This window comes from Poromitra crassiceps (genome assembly GCF_964638095.1).
Source record: "Poromitra crassiceps genome assembly, chromosome: 14".
NCBI lineage: Eukaryota > Metazoa > Chordata > Actinopteri > Beryciformes > Melamphaidae > Poromitra > Poromitra crassiceps.
In genome coordinates, this window is record NC_139633.1 from 22,516,502 (window position 1) to 22,529,001 (window position 12,500).

The 12,500-nt window shown below is 45.7% G+C and overlaps 1 protein-coding gene and 1 pseudogene across 3 annotated transcripts in view; both read right to left on the reverse strand.

The window, feature by feature from the left end:
* LOC310789378 (cGMP-dependent protein kinase 1) overlaps positions 1-12,500 on the reverse strand; it is a gene marked incomplete at its 5' end in the record, with an annotated part of 118,819 nt that overhangs the window by 49,991 nt on the left and 56,328 nt on the right. The window lies entirely within an intron of this gene.
* Positions 5,344-8,131, reverse strand: LOC310789511 (endoplasmic reticulum junction formation protein lunapark-B pseudogene; annotated as a pseudogene). Its single transcript has 3 exons — positions 6,992-8,131; positions 6,675-6,860; positions 5,344-5,439 (listed from the first exon to the last, which is right to left on the reverse strand). The product of its transcript is annotated as an endoplasmic reticulum junction formation protein lunapark-B pseudogene (transcript).

Consider the following 12,500-nt stretch of genomic DNA (forward strand, 5'->3'; position numbering starts at 1 on the left):
CAACAGTTACAGTAGCTGTGCAATGACAAAAAAAAAAGGTAAACAAACGTCAGTAGCCAAATGGAAAAATGGGGGTATCTCATCTGGATGGTGGTGAGCAACATTCTCGGTAGAAAATACGATTTCACCGTTTCTCCGAGTGAATTTGGATTTGACTGGATCTGATGCTGATTGGGTGAAGGACTGGCTAACTTCCACCCACTGAGATGACTGAATGTGAGTTTCACGGATCTGGATGGTTTGAACCAGGCTGGGAAAACCCATCTTTGTTGTTGCTGTGACTCCATTCGCCACAGCATAATAACCTATAAATATTCCCTTTTCAGGATCAATTGTTTGCTCAGAGGTTCGTGAGATAAATTTTAATTTCTTCTTGTCCCCGTCATTACAATCAACCAGAACCTATTCACCACAGAGGCAATCTATTTGAATAACCCGATAAATTTCCGTCCGCCCGGCTGGAGAAAAGCAAATGGAGGAAATTAATTGTGTTTGCTATTCGTCAGTAAGGGTTGTTATTTTTAGGCCCTGGACCAGGTTGGATCTGGTTCATATTGCTATATCGTTGATTTTGTGGACTATTCAATTCAATTCCACATTGATGTTCTGTCAAGTCATTGATTTGTCACACAGTTGGATCGCAGGTATACACATACATATACTGTATGTGTATACCTGTATATATATGTATGCTGACATTGTGAAGTGCTTGGGTTGATAACACCTGCGCATCGGTAATGAAAGTTTCGGAAACTGTGGAATTGACCACTGTGGAGGTCGACTTGAAAAACCCTAAAAATGTGTTGGGACTATACGTCTCACCATTACGTCACCATTTTGGGGTGCTTTAGGAGCTGCTTTGGTTTTTAATATGAGTATTGATAATTCACAAAGTATTAATATTCATGAAATTATTAGATTTGTTAGAAAATATTTAAATTCTCTATAGAATCGGGGGGCACCACTGTAGGTAAGGCCTTGGCTTTTTGGCCAATCACATGCTTTTAGATTTGAAATAGGGACGGCCCCTTTTGACTGTTGGGGAAGTGTGTATACACAATGGGAAGGGTAGAGTTGGCTCGGCTTCCTGTGTATTTTACTGTCCTCAGGCACATCTCTGGAGCTTTGATGTCGATTTTAGCTAGGGGGCTTTTGTCTAACATGCCTATGTGAAAATCAGGCCATTTGATTAATTAAATCATATGTAGCTAGTATACTAGATTACATATTCAGGCACAACAAATGTGAAAGTGTTTTCCTATTCCACTCTGTCAACATGAAGAAATGATGTGTTGTGCCGCTTCTGAATTTCAGAAGTCCTTTGCCTTTGTCACACCAAGGTTGATGCTGTGCTGCCCGAGGCTAAATGAAACAACACACATCAAATCGCTGCATCCAAAACTACCAGGCGGAACCACAACGATCATTCCTGCATCGCTTTAGCAGAATGTGATGAATGTTATGTATGCGTGTGTCGTGTGTGTGTGTGTGTGTGTGTGTGTGTGTGTGTCCGTACCTACACGCAATATTTGTGTATGAGTATTAGCGTGCATGTGTGTATCTATGCCATATCATTAATTTGTCAAAGAAACAGCAATTACTCTTAATAAGGAGCCTCCTTAAACAGCAGGTTTGTACATTCAGCTGTGCATCTGTAACAAATTAGGTAGAAATTGATGATTAGGCCTACTGTAAGGAACAGATGTACAGTATAAGCTATAAGCATCCGAACATCAATAAAGCCTATGAGTGGCCCAAGTTTAATGTCTATGCTTCTGCTCAAGGTTAACGTGTAGGCCTCGAAACAAATGATGGCAGGTTTAAAATATATATATATATATATATATATATATATATATATATATATATATATATATATATATATATATAAAGTGGTTATGTGGGTGAGAGGGAGGGAGCAACAGGCATCAAATGGCCAGGTCACCCTTGTAAAAGAGATCTTGTGTCTCAATGGGTCTTATCTGGTTAAATAAAGGTTAAATTAAAAATAAAAATAAAATGGAAAAATGAAGAAGGGGCATCTGGATGGTGGATGATACAGATACAAAATGTCTTTCGCAGCATGATAAGAACAAAGCAACGGGATCTTTGAGCACATGACTCATCATTTCATGGACATGAGTGTTACTGACAAGCATCACTGCTGCAGTGTTCAGCATGCTGAAGAGACATTATCTTAATGCTCCTTATGTATGACAGAAACTGGTGGTTAGTTAGTGGGAGAATATGACATCACATTTTATGGGCAGTTTTTATAATGTGCCATTTGCATAATTTAAATGCAGACCGATTTTATTTGTGTTAGAAAAGAGGGGCAAATGATGTGTGAAATGCCAACAGTGTTTGTGAATAACAAACCTCTGTGGTCTATCTATATCTATACTATAATTCCAGGACTGACTGACTGATTGACTGACTGACTGACTGACTGACTGACTGACTGTCTGTATGTATGTACTGTATTCGATATTTTTTTCCCATGATGGCGAAGGCTAGGCGAAGGCATGACCCGCCCCTCTCTGCCTCTGATTGGCTGACTGTACTCGGCTGCTCTCACCTTCTTTCCAGGCGAGCCAGAAGTATCTCAAACGTGAGCAGCAGGTGCAAAACAATCATTAAATCAACAAGAAAAGTTATAAATACTTAGAATACTTATATATAGTTATCATACTTATATGCCCATAACCTCTCTCCTTGTACTTTGGGAACTTATATGCCCTAACCCTTATTAACTGTAAGTACAGTTATTTGTGTAAAATAAGACTGGTAAAGCAGAAGTACTGATTCAACTTAATTACTCAAGTAAAAGTAAAAAAGTACAGGCTCTGAAATGTACTCAAGTATAAAAGTAAAACGGTTTTCTGTGCAAGGCGAATAGAAACTCACGTCATATTAATATAATTCAAATACTATGCAACTTAAAAGGTCCCTTCAAAACATATTTTAAGATGCATAAAGACTATACTTTAATCTTCTAGTTTTAATCACTATGACCCACTAGCTCAGAGAGTTGGATTGCTGTCTAGCAGTTTGGAGCTTGTGGGTTTGAGCCTCAGTGACTTTTGAGGTTGTGGGTTCGATCCTCAGTGAGTTTTGAATGTCGACAGCCAGAGGAAAGAGTCATTTAAAGCCATGAGAAAACCTCATTCAATCAGTCTGACTTGGTGGCACAGAGAGTATGCTTGCTGCCCGGCAATATTGAGACTTCAGACGCTTTTGCGGTCGTGGGTTCGAGCCTTAGTCAGTTTTGAATGGTGACAGGCAGAGGGAAGAGACAAGAGCGCCCGGAGAAGAGCTGTGAGTGTGAAGGGCAGCTGGTGGTGTGAAGGAATAATACACACAGAGACACCGAGGCCAGAGGTTGTGGGTTCGATTCCAGCTCCGCTGCCACTACCTGGCGCTAAGAGGGGGGCTGTTCTCCACCCCTGACCTCTGCAGAGACACGAGCTGAGGGTTATGAGACAGAAAACCACAGCGCGCTGAAATTTTACTGACATCGGAAGTACGTTTTGTGCTGAGCTGCCTCATGGCTGCCGCTAGGCATAAAAACAACTTTTTGAAAAACTGCTCAAGACTCAGTATATGACATGTCTGGATCTCTTTGCAGTCTGTCCACAGTGTCCATTTCTGTGGATCTGTAGGAGGCGCTGTGTCGCTCTGTGTATCTGCCAGTAGGAGGCGCTACGCTGGTGATGTTAAAGACAGGGCAGTGCTGTAATATGTCTCCTCCATCGGGAATCGAACCAACAGTACACCTGTCAGACAGAGACAGTGACACAGCCGCTCAGCCGCTCAGCCGACTGAGCTATGAGCTGTTGGGAGTTAAGCTTCTGATTTCTACACACTGTATTCACACTGACAATAACACAGCATAAAGAGTGAGACAGGTGAGATTTGTACCAGTGGCACAAATCTGGGAATCCGACAGAGTGCGTGCAATTTGGCATAGCGCCACCTACTGGCAACGCAAAAAGTGGTTTACCTGGAGAACCGTTCGTCCCATCGACTTCAAACTTGGCGGGTGCAACGCGAAAGAGAGTGCGGTGCCACATTTCGTGCAATTTGGACACGCGCATAGTCATAGCACAACCTAGCCTGGGTGAACTCAGCCTTCAACGTGACGTCACTGACTCTGCCTGTAACGTAAGTTTAGATTAGATTAGATTTCACTTTATTGTCGGACAAGTCTGAAATTTGTCTTGCGTCCCAAGACACTGTTAATAAATACAAAAAACACATTTAAACAAACAACAGTGCAACAAAAGTGCTACAACACATATGACATCAGATGTTATAAGAATACGTACATTACACGAATGGGAAAAAACAAAGGCGGCCTCAAAATATACTGCCTATGCTCGGTTATCTTTACAACCATCCACCGAAAGTACCAAGCAGGCGTGCTTTATTGCACAAACCAAATCTTCGTCAAAATCTGCCATTTTCAGCGTGTAGATTGCTCGCTTGCAAGATCAGTGATGCTTTTTCTTTTCTTTTGATGTTGAAAACTTTATTAGGTGTGCCAACCAGCATTGTCAGACAAGTGGTACGTAATGTACAACAAATCAAGCTACAGACATAAAATAAGCAGACAGAATACATAAGTCAGTGACAGTGTATGAGAGGCTCTGTAGGTTCTAAATATTAAAGTGACAGCTTCACATTTTGTTATAACTGCACAGCCACAAGTCAGTCCTGCAGGCTCGGGAGCTCTCCGAGGTGCTGAAACCCCGTCCACTGCGGGGCGGGGCCTAAGGGCCCATTCAGATACAATCCGTCGCTCGCATTGCCTGTTTCACTCTTCTCTTCTCTTCCTTCTCAAAAAATCGCGGCTGTATATCTGTTTTCTTCACAATAAAAATCCTCTGGTTAGTTTGTCAATGAAAGCCTGCCTGCCTCAGCGCTCGTCTTTTCCTGGTTCGCTCGCACACATGCTTGTTTTGAAGGGCAGCAGGCAGAAAAGGGGGAGTCAATAAAGACTTTAAACGTACCTTTTGTCTCTGTCTCCTGCAGGGATTCAGCTTTTCACGGCTATTACAGCAAGACTCAAGCCATCGACATGGACCCCAGCAGAGGCGGAACAGATGTGGTCTACTCTCCAGCATCATCGCGAGGCTCTCAGGTGCCATGCTAGGAGACCAACAGAGCTCTCCCGTGCCATGCTAGGAGAACAAAAGAGCTCTCCCGTGCCATGCTAGGAGACCAACAGAGCTCTCCCGTGCCATGCTAGGAGACCAACAGAGCTCTCCCGTGCCATGCTAGGAGACCAACAGAGCTCTCCCGTGCCATGCTAGGAGAACAAAAGAGCTCTCCAGTGCCATGCTAGGAGACCAACAGAGCTCTCCCGTGCCATGCTAGGAGACCAACAGAGCTCTCCCGTGCCATGCTAGGAGACCAACAGAGCTCTCCCGTGCCATGCTAGGAGAACAAAAGAGCAGGCTTGAGACACTGTGTGAGCATGTCAAGGCCCTCGTCAGCGCAGTGGAGGCGAGCCAGGCCCAGCAACGAGAACAAGCGCGCGCATCTCTCTCCAACCTCACCGCCGCTTTCCAGCAGTTCTCTCTCCAGTAACATCAGCACAGCCAGCCACAACTTTTTTTTAACAAACCTTCTAAAGTATTATATTACGCAGCTCGTGACCGACCGGCCGTTAAGAGTGGGGCACGGCTACCCTCAAGCGAAACACGAACCGTAATGTAGTTTTCCCCCCGTGGCAGGGTTCCGTTTGACGTTTGATCACCCAGCGTGGGGGCAGCAGGCTACAAAAAGACTATGTCCTATTGCAGGGCGAGGGGACAGTCGCCGAGTATACAGTACTCTTCCGCACCCTGGCAGCAGTGTGTGTTTGGAGCACTGCCTCAGTGCCTCGCTCCTCACCACATATCAACACGGCCTCTCAGAGGAGATAAAAGACGAGATGCCCACCAAAGGACACAAGGATTTTCTTTTCCTCTCCTTTGCCTTTCTTCTCTCTGTGCGTGTAGTAGAAAAATAGTGAGCCCTAGTTAGCCGTCTTCTCCTCTTACTATCGGGAAGATGGCAAATAGGTGAATCTCCCAAAATGTTGGTGTGTTCCTTTAAATGCAATCACCATCAAAAACCATTGGCCTCAGAATTAAACATCTCCGTGGGGCCACTATGTTCATGAAAATTGACCTGCGGAATGCTTACAATCTAATCCGGATCCGGGAGGGAATGGAAAACGGCGTTCATTACGCCCACTGGCCGCCCAAGTAGTTGGTAATGCCGTTCGGCCTGTTGAATGCTCCAGCAGTCTTGCAAGCTCTCATCACGTCCTGTGGGACATGTGTGGGGCATGTTTGTCTTGGTTTACCTCGATGGCATCCTTGTGTTTTCACAGAACCGCTGGGAGCACATTCTACATACATGTCCGCTGTGTCCTCAAGAGACTGCTGAAGCACCGCCTGTTCGTCAAGCCGGAGGAGTGTGAGTTCCATGCCATGACCGTCTCCTTCCTGGGTTCCATCCTCACCCCCTTTGGCACCTCCATGGATCCGGAGATGGTGTGTGCGTTGACGGAGTGGCCCCAGCCCGCCTCGGTGAAGCGCTTTATAGAGTTTGCCAACTTCTACCGCTACCGTTCAATCCACAAACTTCAGCACCATCGCGGCGGCCCCCTTCAACAAACTCACCCGAAAAGTGCAGTTCCGGTTCCGGTGGTCTCCCCAGGCGGAACGCGCCTTTGCCTGGCTCAAGCACTGCTTCACCACGGAGCCTGTCCTGATCCATCCGGACCCCGCTCTGCCCTTCATAGTGGAGGTGGATGCATCTGGTGTGGGCATCGGAGCCATCCAGCACTGGAACGGCAGCGGCATTGGCTGGAGGGGGTACAGCATACGGTGGTGCAATCCATTCTCCCTCCCAAGTCCAACTCGTCTGGGAGCTCAGATTCTGTCTCAGACGAGGTGCTGTCCACTTGCTCTGACTCCTCCTCTTCCTCTTTCTGGACCACTTCTTCTTCTTCTTCCTCCACATGCTGCTGTGTCTCCTCCGATTGGCTCTCACTCTCCACTTCCTTACTAGGCCCCTCCTCTTCCCCCATCTCTCTGTCATCTCCAGCGGGGGGTGCGCCCCCCTTGGGCGACGGTGAATCTGATGGCAACCCCCTTTCGTAGCTCAACTCTGGAAGCCTGGGAGCCTGGGGCCGTGTCTTCCTGGCTGGGTTCAGGGAGTAGCAATATGCACAACGGAACGCTAGATACTCAAACTCTTCTTTCAGAGCCATGCCGTTATGAGAGAAACACTCCTGGCAGATGAGTGCATATCTGTTCTGCAGTCCATCTCCTACCAGGTACTCTATGACTCGGTCCACAAATCCTCTGTCTTTGGGCAGAACGGGTCTGGCTAAGGGCGGACCTGGAGGGTGCATACTGACACCTGTAATAAGGGAGCAGGGGGTTCTGGGTAAGGCCCCCTGGAGAGCAGAGGCGGCCCGAGCCGATGTGTCTGGTGGCCCTCCTGGAGCAGAGGGAGGAGTGGGACCACCAGGTGTGCCTCCGGGGCCCATTGGGGGCTGCGCACCAGGTTGGGGGGTCATTGCCATCCCAGCCGGGGTCCACATTGGCATGGGTCTCCGCGCCGCCACCCCCCTCTGCCGAAGCTCTTGTCCCGGCCTGGGAGTCATCTGGAGATGCACTGGCGATCCAAACTCATCTTTCTTCTTCGCCTCTGGAGCGAAGCGTTCCAGGATGAGTTTGGCATTCTTGTACGTCTCCGTCTCGATCACTTCCTCCAGAATCTTTCTTTTGGAAGCTTTCAAATCGTCTAGTTTATCGTTGTTTCTCTCAGTGCGTGCGTAGAAGATTAAAATCAACAGCTTCCTGGTGAACAACACAACTACAGGGAATATGAAGAAAGGCAGGGCAATGAATATTCTCTGGCTCCATTGTTCAGGCAGGTAGAGACAGTAGACGGTCAGAGACGTCAGGTACAGTACTGATGAGTAGAGCAGCAATCGGCCCACCCACAGCTTTAGCAGGCGTTGATTCTTGATTCCAAACTCCTCCCGCTCTTTGATCTCCTTGTCTATGTTCTCCAACCGCTCAACCGTGGTTGGCTGTGCCTTCCATTGGGAGATGACCGCCCCCATATCTTCAAGCTAGCCAGTCATTCAATCAGAGAAACAAAATAATACTTTCGGCTTAGTGACGTGAGCTGACATCACCTGTGATTAGTGATCAGTTATGCATAGACATTGTGACATCACCAGTGACATCATCAGTAACGTCATAAATCACTGATGATGTCATACTCACTGAGGATGGCATAGATGTCATAAATTCTTCCCTGCTGAGGTTATACATTGTACGACTCTTGCTCACAGCCCTCAAGCCTGAACCTGCGGCAACGACAGCTTAAAAACAGCTTTAAAAAGATCTATTTCTAGTCTCTTATAAAAGCAGGAAAACCCATCTTTGTTGTTAATATGATTCCATTTGCCACAGCATCTGATGAATAACCATAAAATATGAACTTTTCAGGATAAATTATTTGCTGAGAGGTTTGTGAGATTAATTTGAATTTAAAAATAAAAATAAATACATTTTAATTATTTGTTGTCCCCGTCATTACTGGGGTTAAATTACAAACAATCAACCAGAAACTATTCACCACAGAGGAACTCTATTTTAATAACCGGATACACTTCAGTCTGCCTGGCTGGAGCAAATGGTGGAAATCAATTGTGTTTGCTATTTGTCAATAAGGGTTGTTATATTTTTAGGCCCTGGCTCAGGTTGTACCTGGTTCATATCGCTCTTTAAACTTGATTCTGCAGACTATTCAATTACACATTTATGTTCCGTCAAGTTATTGATTTGTCACTCAGTCAGATAGCAGTCAATGTGTGACGTTGTGACGTGCTTGGATTGATAACACCTCTACAGCTCTTCATCGCTACTGAAACTGTGGAACTGACCACTGTGGAGGTCTGCGCCCTACAAATGTGAAAGTGTTTTCCTGTTCCACTCATCTTATTATTTCATAAATTTGCTTCCTTACTTTGCTTCTGTCCAACGTCCAACTCGGTCTCGCTGCAGTTCGTGAAACAGTCAGAAATAATACTATGGTAAAGCGCTTTGGATGAAAGCGCCATATAAATGCAGTCAATTTACAATTTTCTTACATTTCTCAAGTTTTGAAAGCCCTCCTCCGCTCTGAGGGAAAAAACGCTGGCTGCAGCGCTTTGTGGAGAGGCTGCCTTTTGTGCCTGTTTAGTTAAGGTGTCAAATAAATGTCAGTTGCTTCTCATTCAGTTGCTTCTCATTCAGTTGCTTCTCATTCAGTTGCTTCTCATTCAGTTGCTTCTCATTCAGTTGCATGTATTATGTTCCTGTAGAGCAGCTTGACAATAATTGTTGCCTGTGGGCTTTACACAGACTCGTCTCTGCCTCCGCCTGCCTATTAGAACTGCTGTAGACTCCCAGTCTCACCTTGACTGGTGCCTGAACAAAATTCCCCATTCAAACCCACATTAGATATTTCTTTCCGCTCTCGCAACAGCAAAGGTTTTATCTATCTATGTGTTGTGGAATGGAATTCACCATCCCTCATCCGCTAAAGTATAACACTATGCTTTTCCAGATTTTAGGTTGAATCACAATGACGTTATCAATTGATATGATATATTTATATATTATATATTTTCATTGCCAATGTCGATTATTATTTACATTTTGAAGTTCACAGGAGCTGCTGAGTTCAAAACTCATGGTCAACTCAGGGAACAAGGTCAGACTGCAGAAGATTGTGAAGGAACGGTTGAAAACACAAGTTTGGTCAGGTGCGGGTGATGTCGTATACGGAGAAACATGACGTCAGCCAAGCTGGGCACTGGCATGTCAAGCAGGGACTATGTCTTCAAGCATCCAGACAGAGGCAGATACAATGATGCTCTCTGCCTGCTAAGCTGAGGACCAGCAACTACAAGCAGCTTACTGTATGTCTGGCAACAACGATCTGCTGATTAAACGCAAGCATGTGTTCATCAACTGCCATGCCACGGTCTCAGAAGACATCATCATACTTCACACCTCACGGCTCTATGGGCACGGGAAGGAGGAGGTGTTGGAGAAGGTGATGATGACTGATCCTGAGGCAAGAGAGCTCCTGAAACAAGTGGGTGAAGAAGACGGAGTCAGAGCTGATATGAAGGCATTTGTCCTCTCCATCATCTATGGTGAGAGTGCAGATGTTACCTGCGGGCAAGCAAGAGCTTCTAAGTCGCACAAACGGAATATGTTCAGCTTACTGGTGTAATTGCAATATAATGCATATCATTTTAAAGCATGGTTGACCTTGTTATTAAACTTGAGCATTACTTATACTGAGCTAATAAAGTATGAAATATACAAAAGAGCACAAGCATAATTTTTATGCATGCATATAATTTTAGAGCCTGATCTGCCTTGTTAAAATTGAATATTACACTGTTACAGTATGGGTAATTAGATTCGTAATGGGTGATTAATAATTTGTGCAGTCGAGAAGAAATGTCTAATCTGATAGTGAGTTCCGAGACAAGTAGGGTTTGCATCTAAGTAGGATACAGTACACATATATTTCAAGGAAGCAGCTCTACAATGGTTTTGGACCTCATTTATCCTCATTCTTACCGAGATACAACAGCAGCAAATGACCTTGGTTGTGGGGTAGGCGGGCCGCAGGTGTGCCTATGTTGTGTTTACCCAGGTGCTAGTCCTAGGCCCGGTGAAGCAGTCTTGACCCAGTTAGGACCTCATTACACTGATGTAGGATTATCTATCCAACTATATATTCTATGATTATTACAACCATTACTGATTAATTATTATAACCATAACTACTGGTATTATTTATCTATTATTTTCCTACTTGTTTTGGCCCATTCACCTACCTATGTACATATTCTGATTTCATGCAATTACATTTGTGTGTGTGTGTGTGTGTGTGTGTGTGTGTGTGTGTGTGTGTGTGTGTGTGTGTGTGTGTGTGTGTGTGTGTGTTGGGGTGTGTGTATGTATGTAAGCATACGTGTCTGTATTATATAATCTGTATGGGTGGGTGTGTATATACGTATGTATTGTATATGTGTTATAAAAAAAAGGAGACCTTTGAGTTAAACAGGTGTTATATCACATATCTATATATATCTATATATATCTATATATATATGTATATATATATATATATATATACTCTCCTTTAGGGTATAGTACAAGTCTTCTTCGTATGATCAGTCTGCCCACATTGACACAGTCTGTCTGTTATCAAAAATGCCCGTCAAAAGCAGTTGTTTAAAGGTACCTCAGCATGGCTGTTCTCTTACTGACTGACTGTATGTTGATGCTGTCTGAATATGCCTCCCTCCTCCCTCTGGGTGTTTTAACCTTTCAAACTGTCTAGACCAGGAGAGCATGTAGCTCAGGGGCTCACACCTGTGCTCCAAGAAGCAGGACAACAGCAGCAGCAGGGGCCCTCTGCAAACCAACACACACACACACACACGCACACACACACCACACCACACACGCACGCACACGCACACGCACACACACCACACACGCACACACACCACACACGCGCACACACACACACATAAACACACCACACAGTCACCCACATCACAAGTGTGCAGCAGACACTCACTGCACTTGTCCACCCATTCGCTCCCACACGCACGCACGCACGCGCACACACACACACACACACACACACACACACACACACACACACACACACACACACACACACACACACACACACACAAACAAAGCACACAAGTCACCCAGATACCCAAATCGCTAAGCTGTAGCGTTATGCACGCCAACATTAGATGAGAATGTAAGTGTGCATGTAAGGACCATCAGAGCAGTCCTGGCTCCCTGCTGCTGGGTGGGACCATCAGAGCAGTCCTGGCTCCCTGCTGCTGGGTGGGACCATCAGAGCAGTCCTGGCTCCATGCTGCTAGGTGGGACCATCAGAGCAGTCCTGGCTCCCTGCTGCTGGTGTCAGGATCGGTGTTAGACATGTGGATCTATTCGCGGGTAGTTGATGGCCAAGGCAAACTTGGTAAGTGAAGTCTCGATGAGTAGGGAAGTTGTGGAACTTGATAGCTAGGTCTGCACTGTTCGAGGTTGGGAACGGTTGCAGAGGTTGCCGTGATCTTAGTTTATGAATCACTAGAGAGGACCTGCCGGAACGGGCCTTTATAGATCCGAACATGACATCACCTGTGCTATGACATCACTACCGTTTGCGACATCATCAGAGATCGATGACATCATAGTAGGAATGATGACATCATCTAACAGCTGGTTGGGACCATCAGAGCAGTCCTGGCTCCATGCTGCTGGGTGGGACCATCAGAGCAGTCCTGGCTCCCTGCTGCTGCTGGGGGGGGGGGGGGGGGGGGGGGTCACCCTGACTTCTGGCTCGCCTGTGCCACCACACCACCATGAGTCTTCTGTGCCCTGCAACAG